The sequence below is a fragment of the Nelusetta ayraudi genome, unplaced genomic scaffold (genome assembly GCF_046127955.1).
Source record: "Nelusetta ayraudi isolate G7.1 ecotype Tasmania unplaced genomic scaffold, CSIRO-AGI_Nayr_v1 ptg000055l, whole genome shotgun sequence".
NCBI classification, from domain to species: Eukaryota; Metazoa; Chordata; class Actinopteri; order Tetraodontiformes; family Monacanthidae; genus Nelusetta; species Nelusetta ayraudi.
In genome coordinates this window covers 1-12,418 of record NW_027466105.1, presented here as the reverse complement: position 1 = coordinate 12,418, position 12,418 = coordinate 1, and positions in this window count along the sequence as shown.

Sequence of the window (12,418 nt, the reverse complement as noted above, 5' to 3'; positions counted from 1 at the left end):
CACTGGGGATTTGCACCAACCAATTGCGTGACAGGTCATATGAAGTGGTTGTACAGGACAAGGTATACAGGCGCAACAGGAGGCACATTCGACCGGTGGATGAAACTCTCATCATGCAATCTGATAGTCCCCTGGTGGAAGATGACTGGGACAACAGTCAAACAGACAGCAGACTCGAGCACATAGTTGGTGACAGGAGGGAAGGGGCTTCAGAACTAGAACGGGCTCCAGTGTTGACTGATGTGCCAAGTGTCCCCCAATCTGGACATTTAGGCCTCAAGCAGACCAGAACCAGATCCAACATAAAACCTCCTGAGAGGTACCGCAAAGACTTTGTTGTTTAAACTTTCTGAAGAAGGAATATCATCTCTTGTTTATTTCTGTGCCACTTTGTTCATGTGGACTGTTCATTTTTTTCTAATGTTTAGGAGAGTGAACTAGTCATTTCTGTTTAACCTGTAGCCAGCTATTGTTGTTGCTGGCCACGTAACTCTCATCCGGTCACTATTGTCCATTTTCAACTGCTTTCTTTCCATATGTTAAAGGAGATGTTACGAGAGTTAACCACTAGATGGCAGCCAAGTTCCATGCAATATGCAGAGACATCTAGTGCGAGTTGATGACGTTGGCTTCCGGGTGTTTTACCTGATGAGCACTGTTATAACTAGCGGCCATACAATAAAAGTAGCGTATCTACAAAGATTGCCTGACTGTATAAAAGAAAGAACGAAACAAGGACAGGAGTTGGGGAAAAAACGCCTCACCCCATCAACAACCACAGAATCAACGAGGCATACGTCCCTGTCACTGTCCCGCCACAAGGGGCGAAACGTCAATGAATGGTAGTTCATGGTTGATGACCCTGCAGCTGACCCGTGGGCACCGAAAGAAGTGCGACAGGCAGCAATGCCAAGCAGGAAATGTCTCCTACCTGTACATGTACAGTAAGTGATAAAATAGCTATATTGCATTTATTTTTCAGTGTTTTAAGAGTCCTTTCATTAAAAAGCTAAATACCATGAAGACACATATTTTGTGGAAACACACCCACTTCCACATTCAGGTGGAGGTCCTCCACCCCCGCGAGATGTCCCGGTGTTGAAACTGTAGGAGGCGGCGACTCTCACTGGAAGTGTCGGGACTGTTCTTCGCTGTAGGGGAGCGCTCCTCGTGGAGCAACTCTACTTCCGGTGTAGGGAATGCGTTATGCAGCGTTTTTTCTTTTGCATGTGTTTTCTTGCTTTGCATCGCTCCTCTGATGAAGTGAATGTTTTTATGTCCTGCAGCGTGTTGTTTTTTTGTTTTGTTTTGTTTTTTGCGTTTGCACCACGATCCTCTTTTTGTACCGTTGTAAACTTGTATTTGTGTTTGTGACTTTGCGTCATTTCCGTGCTCAAATACGCGATTGTCCCGTATTTGGCAACTAAAAAAGCTGTCCCGTAATGAACTGAGACGGGACGCACTTGACTTTGTCTCCACTCCGTCGCCCCGGCAACCCCAGTGTCCACGCTGAGAACTCTGTCCTCCGCAGTTCTTGGCACTTCAGCTCGCAATCCCAGAGGTGGGCAATGGGCATTCATTGCTGAATGTTTAAACCCCCCCTCCTTTGGTTGTGGTTTATTTGGTGTAGACAACTGAGTTTGTCTGTTTTTGTTGTTGGCGTCACCACTTTCTTTGGTTGCTTTTGTTTTCTTTGTTTTCTTGGTAAAATTTTGGTGAAACTTTGGGTTTTCTATTGATCAGCGATTTTGTTACAGTTTGATTTCCTTTTTAGTTCATTACTATTTTGTTCCCCAGTGATCGTTACCTTTTGTTTTGTGTGTGTGTGAAGACTAAAGAAATTTTTTCTTTTGTTTGAACTGTTTAACGCTTGCCTGAGTGTCTCAATGTATTAGTGTATTCATTGTGTTCACTTTTCTTTTGGACAGGAGTTGGCGTAGCGTGCGGCAGACTGCGTCGGTGGTTCCCCTTCACTTTGCTTTATTTTGCACAGCACGAGGGAAATTTTGCTTTGTAGTGATTCCCTTCGCTTTGTTTATTCCCTTTTTTCAGTTTTTCTTTGTTTTTTCTTTAGCCTTTCCGCTCGGCTACGTCCAGCCCTGCTCCCCTTATTTTCTTATGATGTGAACAATCTTTTTGGTATAGTACTTATTTTTTTGACACTCACTCAGGCAGCTAAACCTGGTCTTATTGTTTTTTAAAAAAAGATTTTCCTTGGTGTGTTTAAAAAAGAGTCAACTATTTTAAATTATGATTGAATAAAGCTGTTTCTTTGGAAGTCCGTCTCGTCCTCTCAAATCTCAAAGCGTAACGAACCTGTGTAGCCCGAGGAATTTTATTATAGTCTATTTCCTGGGGTGCAACTCCCCAGGTGGCGCTGTCAGGCAACATAAAAAATAACATTTTATAGAATTATATAATCCCTATATATGAATTCACATGATCATGGGTGTTATGATCAATGCTCCCTCTAATTTTCCATGTGTCTGGGCATCCAGACAAGCTCCTTGAGCACACTGAGGACCACTGTGGGCAACATCAGATGTGCACGCTGTGGCCACACACCAGTATCACACCTGTTCAAAACCTTGGATCATAGCAAGTTACATGGCTTATTAAAAGAATCAAATTCCAGCAGCAATTTTCATGAGTTTACTTTGAATAGAAGTGATTTGGCCCACTTCAAATGAAAAAGAGCAAAATCTTGTTGTTGATGAGATGTGTAGTGTGTTATATGTGAGAGTCCTGCTTTAACCATAGGAAGAGTCCTGCTTTGGCCTGGCTGAGGTCCAGTTGTGGCCTGGCTGAGGGTCATGTTGCGTCAATGTGCAGTGGCATGCGCGTGATAGATTGAAAAATAAGCCGAAGTGATAGCTCTTCTCTGAATAGACAAGTTAAGCCAGTGTGCTGCAGTTAGCCAGTGAAAATAGAGCGGAGTGGCACCTCTTCACTTTGTTACGCAATCTATGTCAGCGCGGTGCTGCAGCCTGGAAACTTTCTCTGCCTTTTGGATTCATACGGTGCAGCTGGAAGAAAAAAAACATAATTCCGAAGGCGTAGCGGTGCGCTGCCTAATAAAAGCTCTAAAATTATTAATTAATACGTTTCTGTTGAATTTTATTTTATGTGCTACATAGATTTCCTTGTGCGCTGAGAATGTGCAAGTAGTGCGCGATTGCGCAAGCAAGCAGCTTAGAGGGAACATTGGTTATGATGCAATAAAGTAAATACACTGTGAGTCAGTAAAGTACCCGTTCTCTACTTGTTCTGTAAAATAGTGGTGTGTGTGTGTGTGTGTGTGTGTGTGTGTGTGTGTGTGTGTATGCCAGATAAATATCAGCTGTTTCCCACATTGACTGATGTGCTTTTGAAACTTTGATCTTGTCTTCATGGTGTTGACTTTCTAAATGTCTGTGGTGAATACATGGAGATCTTGACAGAAGAGAAATCTACCAACAAGCAGAGACTTTATCTGGATTGTCTTGTTGTCTAGTTAGTCTTGTTGTTATTGCTTCAATTCAACAGTTGATCATTGACTTGACATTGTTATGCAGTATAGACTGATGGTATATTTCATGACTTATTGATTGACTGTTGTCACATTGAGCCAACAAGCAGAATCAAAAGACAAAATTCTCTCACAATATTTACATGCATTCATCTGATTGTTGACAAACGGATCAACAGTCAGAAGGTTGATCAGATGGATGAGTTGTTGAAAGGTCAAAGGTCAGGGTGGAAAGGTCCAGAGTGGAAACAGACCTCAGCTGTGTTTCCACAGTAATAAAGTTGTCATGTGGACTAATGACACATTATTAATCTGCGGGATGAATGGGCTGCAGAGGAAGAGAAACAACGTGCCACAAACATCCAGCAGGTGGACAACAGTCACCAGGAGCACCAACAGGAAGTGGCGTCCAGGCCCCGCCCACCCTGTGATTGACAGCCGGAGACACTGGGTAACAAACGTCAAGACAGAAGAAGAATCAAAGGTGAGAATTCAGCTCAGAGTCTCTCTGATGACTTCAGTCACACTTTCATCAACTCAGCTGAAGAACCCGAAGGAACATAAAGTCCAACATGTAGCAGCTGAGTGAAGGAGGTCTGGGCTCTGTGGAGGAGCTCCATGGTTCCAGAGACGCTGTAGAAGGACAGAAGACCTGCTCTGTGGTCCAGGTACACTCCCACTCTGGAGGACCGAGGACCTGAGACACGAGTACTGATGTTGTTGTGACGAAACCAATATTCACCTGGGTAACAATATAAACTCCAGGATTTGTCATTTGCTGTGTCTCAATTCAGGTTCTGCACCCTTGAGACCGAGTGTCCTCCGTCTGAAAGAAGCGTTCTTAGAGTTCCCAGCCTAGAAGGACGGACCAAATCCCGCCTCCCCGGTAACCACTCGGGACGGTCTAGCCTTCGGCGTATTTCCTCGTTTCGTCACCGCCGTTCCCTCCTGCTGGCCAACCCCGGAAGTGACGTTTTTATAGTATCACGCTAACCATTGGTTCGCCATCTAACGATGCCGTTGAATGTTCAAATAAATAAAATCCTACGTTAAAAACTGGATACTTTATGTGAAACGTCAATATTTAGATTTATATGTCGTGCCTTAACCAGTACATGCCACTAATTTCAGCTGACTTCCCAGGATCCCACAATGCTTTGCAGCAGCACGCAAAACATCATGGGATACCCAAGTACGCAAAGGATAGTAGCGGTGTATCCTTGGAATCGGCTAAAACGAGTGCGTATTTACGAGTGCGCATTTTGAGCGTCCTAAACACCCTCGGGAATTGGAACAAGCCTTCGCGCAGTGCGATGACGCAACTTCCTTTCAAAATGCGCACTTCAAGGATGCAGAATCTGAATTGAGACACAGCAATTGACACCAAATCTACTTTCCTCTGACCTTCCTGCTCTGCCAATGTTCCTGTAGGCCACTGCTACACCAACCCCCAAAAATAAACCACAGAAGTCCCTCCCCCTTCTCCACTCAACCTCCCAGTAACATCGTCCAGTCAGACCTTCTCTACTCAGGACCTGCTTCTTGTCAGTGAATCTGTCTGGATGATCACAATAAGACTGAACTTCCTCCATGAATGTCACTTTTCTGTTCTCCTCAGATAATAACAGACGTTTGTGCACTGTGCAGAACTTGCTGTATTTCATCTCTCAGCTTGGTCCAGCTGCTGCCACGTCCTCAAAGTATCTCAGAGGACGGATCTCCAGGCTGGAGGAGTCTGGAGACGGACTGAGTGCTGGCAGTGAGGAGAACCTGTGGAGAAACTGGCTGTGGTCCAGTGTGTGTGAGATCTTCTCCAGCTCAGCGATGATGGAGCTGAAGAGGACTTCAGCTCCATCATCTCCTGCTCCAGCTTCTTCTCAAGCTCTTTGACTCCACTCACTGCTGCCCCCTGTGTGGATCTGACCTGCTGCTGCACCTCAGAGCGTCTTTTCTCCAGCAGACGGATCATCTGGGTGAGGATCTTCTCGCTGTCCTTCACTGCTTTATCAGCAGAGCCGTTGATGGACTCCACCCCCTTCAGGTCTTCCTCTGTGTGCTGGATCTTCTGCTGGATCTTCTGCCTGGTCTCCTCCAGCTCTCTCTGCCTCCCAGGCCTCTGTACTGCTGCTGACACTGTCTGATGACCTTTATGTTCATCCATACAGCATAAAGCACAGATGATCTTCTGATCAGTGTGGCAGAACATCTTCATCACCTCATCATGACGAGGGCAGATGTTCTCCTGGAGCTGCTGGCTGGGTTCCACCAGCTTGTGTCTCTGTAGGGGAGCAGCATCACGATGAGGCTGGAGGTGAGAGTCACAGTAGGAGGCCCGACAGACCAGACAGGACTTGAGGGCCTTCAGTTTCCTCCCAGTGCAGACATCACAGGCCACATCTCCAGCATAGCAGTGATCAGCAGGAGCATCTTGGAGTCCAGTCCCCCCCCCCGCAACGAAACTTGGCACGTTAACTTTGCCGACACGTTAGTGTAGCGCGACAGCGATAGCGTGCGTCCCCCCCCCCACCCCCCACCCCCGTCAACGTGAGCGCAATTTCCAACCAGCACTGCAGAGAGAAAGGCAATATCCAGGTGGAGTGAAAATACATCCCAGTGCCCACCATCACAGGCATATAGACGTAGATAAGATACATTTACATAAAATACCAGAATGTTTGTCAATTTTTCATTAAAACATATTTTATTTATTTAGTTAGATAAAAATGTTTCCTCCCAGCACAATATGTATTTGTTAATTTAACTCACATTCCTGCCATCATCTTAACACAATTCAGTGTCACTTTTAAGTTGGAAAAGCATAATAATTAAATTACTTAAATGGCACATTTCAAGTAAAACTGTTGCTATTTAGTCTATTTGTGGTGGTATGTGAGTTATACTTCCCATAAAAAGACTTCCTTTTACATCAAGAATATTTAAATTTTTCATAGATGACTCAGATTTCAGATTTCTTTATTTGCCATTGTGTAAACACGTAGGGAGATGGTTATACCCAGGAACCTGTAGGACTCTACGGCCTTCACCTGGGTGCCTTCCAGCATGATGGGAGGGGGTGGGGCTGCGCTCCTCCGGAAGTCCACCACCATCTCCACTGTCTTTCGTGTATTTAGCTCCAAGTTGTTTTGGTTGCACCACCTCCGCAGCCGCTCGATCTCCCTCCTGTAGTCTGACTCGTCCCCCTTGGAGATGAGGCCGACCAGGGTGGTGTCGTCAGCAAACTTCAGGAGCTTGACCGAGGGGTGGATGGAAACACAGGTGTTGGTATACAGGGAGAACAGGAGGGGGCACAGGACGCAGCCCTGTGGGGAACCGGTGCTGGTGGACCTGGAGCTGGAGATGCTCTTCCCTAGCTTCACACGCTGAGACCTGTTGGTCAGAAAGTCCGTAATCCACCTGCAGGTGGAGGCAGGTACTTGCAGCAGGGACAGCTGGTGCTCCAGGGTGGATGGTAGGATGGTGTTGAAGGCCGAACTGAAGTCGACAAACAAGATCCTGGCATAGTTGCCGGCAGTGTCCAGATGGTTTAGGGTGTGGTGCAGAGCCATGTTCACGGCGTCCTCCGTGGATCTATTTGCTCTGTACGCAAACTGCAACGGGTCCAGCTCAGGATCAGTGATGCGCTTCAGGTGAGCCAGGACAAGGCGCTCCAGGACCTTCATGACCACCGAGGTCAGGGCAATGGGTCTGTAGTCATTCAGGCCTGTGACCTTGGCCTTCTTGGGGACGGGGATGATGGTTGAAGCCTTGAAGCATGCTGGGACACGACACAGCTCCAGTGAGGTGTTGAAGATGTTGGTAAACACCGGGGCGAGCTGTTCAGCGCAGTGCTTCAAGACAGAGGGGGAGACAGAATCCGGGCCAGACGCCTTCCGGGGGTTCTGACTCCTGAGCAGCAGTTTCACCTCTCTCTCCGTAACAGAGAGGGAGGATGTGGGGTGGGAGGAGAGGGACACCCTAGTGTATGGGGGTAGTGGTTGTGGTTGTAGCTGGGGGGGTTGGAGGGAGAGGGCGGGTGGGGAACTCTCTTTCTCAAACCTGCAGTAAAAGTCATTGAGCTCGTTCGCGAGGAGGAGGTTGTCAGCCGCCTGCGGGGACCTTGGCTTGTAGTTGGTGATGGTCTTCAGGCCTTTCCAGACCGAGGAGGAGTTCCCCTCAGAGAGCTGCTGGCGCAGTCTCTTGGAGAAGCAATGTTTTGCCTCCATCACTGCTTTGGCAAACCTGTACTTGGCCTGCCTAAACAAAACCACGTCACCGCTACGCCTGGCCCCCTCCTTCTCCGACCTCAGCCTCCTGAGATGGGCTGAAAACCAGGGCTTGTCGTTGTTGTAGATCTTCCTGGAGCGGATAGGGACACACACCTCCTCGCCGAGGCTGATGAATGATGTCACAGTGTCCGTGTACTCATCCAGGTCGTTTCCAGCCTCAGGCCCCGCCCACCCGACAAAGTCCTGGTCACAGCCCGCATTTTCCAACCATGCACAGAGTCTCTCACTCGCTTCACTGGACCACACTCTGAAGCACCGCACCACAGGTTTTGATATTTTCAATCTCTGCCTGTAGCAAGGGATGAGATGGTGATCTCCATTGCCCAGTGCAGCACGGGGGACAGAGTGGTATGCCTGGCGGATAGTGCAGTAGCAGTGATCCACAATATTCGTACCCCTAGTGGCACAAGTGACCTGCTGTCTGTATTTGGGGAGAGCCCTGCTCAGATGAGCCTGGTTAAAGTCCCCGAGCACCACAGCCAAACTGTCCGGGTAAGTACGCTCCGCCCCCGACAGCTGTTCGGTCAGTGTGTCCACTGCTGCGGTGACGTCAGCATCCGGAGGAACGTAAACACACACGAGGATGAACGCGTTAAACTCACGGGGGGAATAGAATGGGCGACAGAGTATGAAGAGAGTTTCAATGTCAATGGAACAGTGTTGTTGCAGCACTGTCACGTCGGAACACCAGCGATCGTTCACGAAGAACATTAATCCACCTCCACGCGACTTCGCCACTGCCTCGAAGTCTCTGTCGGCACGAAACGCGGAAAAACCCTCCAGCCGTACAGCCTCATCTGGGTCTGCCGGTTTCAGATGCGTCTCCACGAACGCAAAAACAGCCGTGGATTTGAAGTCGTTGTCCCGCGAAACCAGCAGCTTGAGTTCATCCATCTTATTGGGCAAGGAATTCACGTTACAGAGGAATATACCTGGGAGTGGTGGGCGCAAACTTCTCCTCCTTAGATGAACCAGACAACCACCTCGCTTCCCCCGTTGTCTTCTGGTCCAGCGTACAGCATTGGCAAAGAACGCTGTCCCTCTCACCAGGATATCCAATATATCCGTGGAACGGGTGAGTAATGTTGGAAAAAGGTCCGGTGGGGTAAAACCCCTAAAGTGCAGCAACTCTTCTTTAGTGTAAGAAGGCTCACAGGACACATACACAAAACTTAGACAGAACACAACACACGTCAGTGCCATAGCAGCCATGGACGGCGCCATCTTGTGCCTTTCCACCAGGAGGCAGACAGTGGACCTGTACCTCCCAAAGAGACAGACATATTCTGTCAAGTTCTAACCTGAAGACCACTCTGTCTGGTCCAAAAAGAATTATATTGAATTGAGAGCAGCTGTTCTTATTTTCTCTTTTTTGAGAGAGATTTGCTCAGATTTTCAGTTGACCTGTTGATTTGATTTCTCTGATTAAAATTAAAACAAAGTCTGATATTTGGCAGCTTGTTTAATTCTTATACATAGGTATAAAATACATTTTTTATAATAACATTCACGAGTTTTCGTTGTAAAAGTCATCATTTTCATATACACAAGTTGGACATCTAAAAGTATCGGTATCTGTATTGGTATCGGGATACTAGCCTTGGTATCACCTGGTATCGTATCGAAAGGAAAAATAGTGGTATCGCACATCCCTACTTCCACACACACACACACTATACTGTAAATGGCTGCAGTTTCCTTTACAAAAGTGCTACAGACATCATTCAAACATCCACGTGTTTGTCTCATCAAGACCTATATTTTACATTTGACAGCCACTTAAAAAAAAATGCAGGTCAAAAATATGCATCATTTGCATACACAGGCATATGATGATTAGACCTCTTCTCCCTCTTTGTCAACACACAAATGCCTGCAGTTTCCTTTAGAAAAGTGCTACAGACGTCATTCAAACACCTACGTGTTTGTCTCATCAAGGCCAATATTTTACATTTGACAGCATCCTCCAAAAAAAAAAAATGGAGGTGAGAAAATTGCATCATTTGCATAGACTTCTTTCAGCAGATGTCGCCGGGCGTCGGCAGAGGACGGGGGTCAATTGCGGGCGTCGACAGGGGTCAGGCGTCATCGGGGGTCATCGGGCATCGCGTCGGCCACGGCGGCTCAGTCCCGCAAACGCTGCTTGCAGCTTTAATTTATTGTTTTGATTTAATTTAATTTATTAGTGTTAATGGCTGCTGAAAAAAGGGGATGAATAGTTCAAATTCGAGTTGAAAGTAAAATATACAAATGTTGGAAGTACTAGTAATCATTACTATGTACAGTTATGCCCATCTGTTATCTTTGTTGGGCTTGAGTTTATGATTATTTTTTTTACCCTGTGCATCTTTTGTTTTGTTAGTAGTACTTGTCATTGCTCCAACACGAATAAACATGTTGCGTCCCACTAGATGGCGCATTTGCCTTATTTACAAGCACCACGGTCATCGGAGCTGATCGCTGCCACTCTCAGCAGCGTGCGTCTACTAAGGTCTACTAAGATTCCACAATCTATTACACCTCGTGAGCAAAACAGGCTACAGGTAAAATTAAACATCTTCAGTTGAGCAACTCAGGCAAGTTAAACTGATTTAAAAACAAACAAACACTATAATACTTGGAAAAGAATCCTCTATATGTCAATAAATACAACAGATTGAGTATTCATTAAAAAAAAAAATGCTTACTTTAAATAAGAAAATCCAACAAACCAACAAGTGCAACACTAAAAAGCAAACCAACAATCAAAATAATGCTTAATTGCCTTAGCTTCATCCCACACTTATCAGCTTAGCTACTAAGAATAACACACATTATTCACCTGGACAGAAGGAGGTTCTGAGGAACATGTTGGTCCTGGAGCTTTCTGGTCAGGATGTTCGGGAGATCCCTCGGGCTCAATGTCTGCAGCGCCAACATATTTTAGAATTGCTCCTGCAGAGACAAAGCTCACTAGATCATCAAGCAAAACAGATCAGAAGCACATTTTCCTATTTTATTATTACAGTGATGTTGCAGTAATATAGGAAAATTAAAAATGTATTTGTTTTTAAATTAAACATTATGATTGCAGTGTCCCTTTAAAGCTTTTACCCAATTACAAAACTGTCATTTTTAAGAGTTTTTGGCATTACTTTACACCTTTAATAAAACTAAGATAAATGACCCACTACCACAATAGTCTAAAATAGTCAACACCATGCCAAATAAAGTATTTCCATAAAATATTTCTTTGAATTCTAAAACAGTAGCACATTTCTAATGAAGGGCCTACAAAATACAAACTAAGCTTAGTAAATTCATCCTAAGTTAAGGCTAAAATAACATTAAGAGTCAAATATGTGAGAGACAACTTCCACTGAACAATAACAGGGGACTGACTACAACAACAACTACAACATGCCCTCCCTCCCTCCCTCCCTGTTAGAATGTGAATAAACGGGTGTGGAGTCAATCAGTCATTCCCATGGCAGGATAGGCCAACTTGACAGGACATGGTCAACTTTCATAAAACAAACAAAAACGCTGATTCATGACGAACAAATATTAGCCAGCCAGCTAACATTTATCCGACGCTAGCAAGCTGGCTAGCAGGACAAATAAACAAACTTGGGGGGGGACAACAGCGTTTCCCCTCCACCTCTCCAGCCCACATAAACAAATAACTTACCTTTCCCTTTTGCAAGTTTTTCTTGATCAGTTTTCTTTTCCTTCCGTTTTTCTGCACGAATGGTAGCTGTCAATCATTCACATCATACCTGTGCGTCGCCGGCCCGCTACGTCACAACCTGCGTGACAGTGCGGCAAGCCCCCAGAGTCCAAGATGGCGTCCCATTCCTTTCAATGAAGTTGCTCACCCAGCGCATGGCTCCCAAAAACCTTTTGACTTCCGCATTGATGAGATAATAGAGCATGCACGGTTGTGTCAGTGTGGAGATCGTCACTGACAGACGTGCGCGCTCACGAACCGTACAAAATTCAACATGGAAATGAATGTATTTTTTACGGAACAACTGACGATTGTTGTTTGGAAATTTTGATGATGATGATGATGATGATGATGATGATGATGATGATTATTATTATATTAATAAAATAGTATTATTATAATAATATACTATTATTTGTGTATTAAACAAGTGAGAAATGTGCCACTGAATAATAAATGATAATTATTTGAAGCAACTCTCTTTGGAAAGCAGACAAAGTAATGAAATGATTGGTCTATTTATTTCATCAGAACTAAAAAATAAAAAATAAAAACTGAACGATCTTGAAAGTTCCTCCCTTTCTCTTGCACCTGTCGACCGGTCAACTTTTGGCTTCTCTACAGTGTTCGAGAAAATGCCGACCTGTGCTGCAATTAACTGTGTCACCCGATCAACAGGCAAAGGGTGCAAAGGACCCACGTTACTTCGGTAAGAATGATTAATGAAATGACTGTAAGGAACTTTTATGCCGCTGACGTTTTTACGTACGTACGTCCGTGTGTGTGTAGCTAACACAAATTTGCAAATATTTTGTCGTCCTCATGGAATTAAACAGCACACCATGTTAATTTATCAGCGAGTGCTCTCTCTTTTCATGCAATTCATCACGCTTAACATGTAATGCTGAATCATGA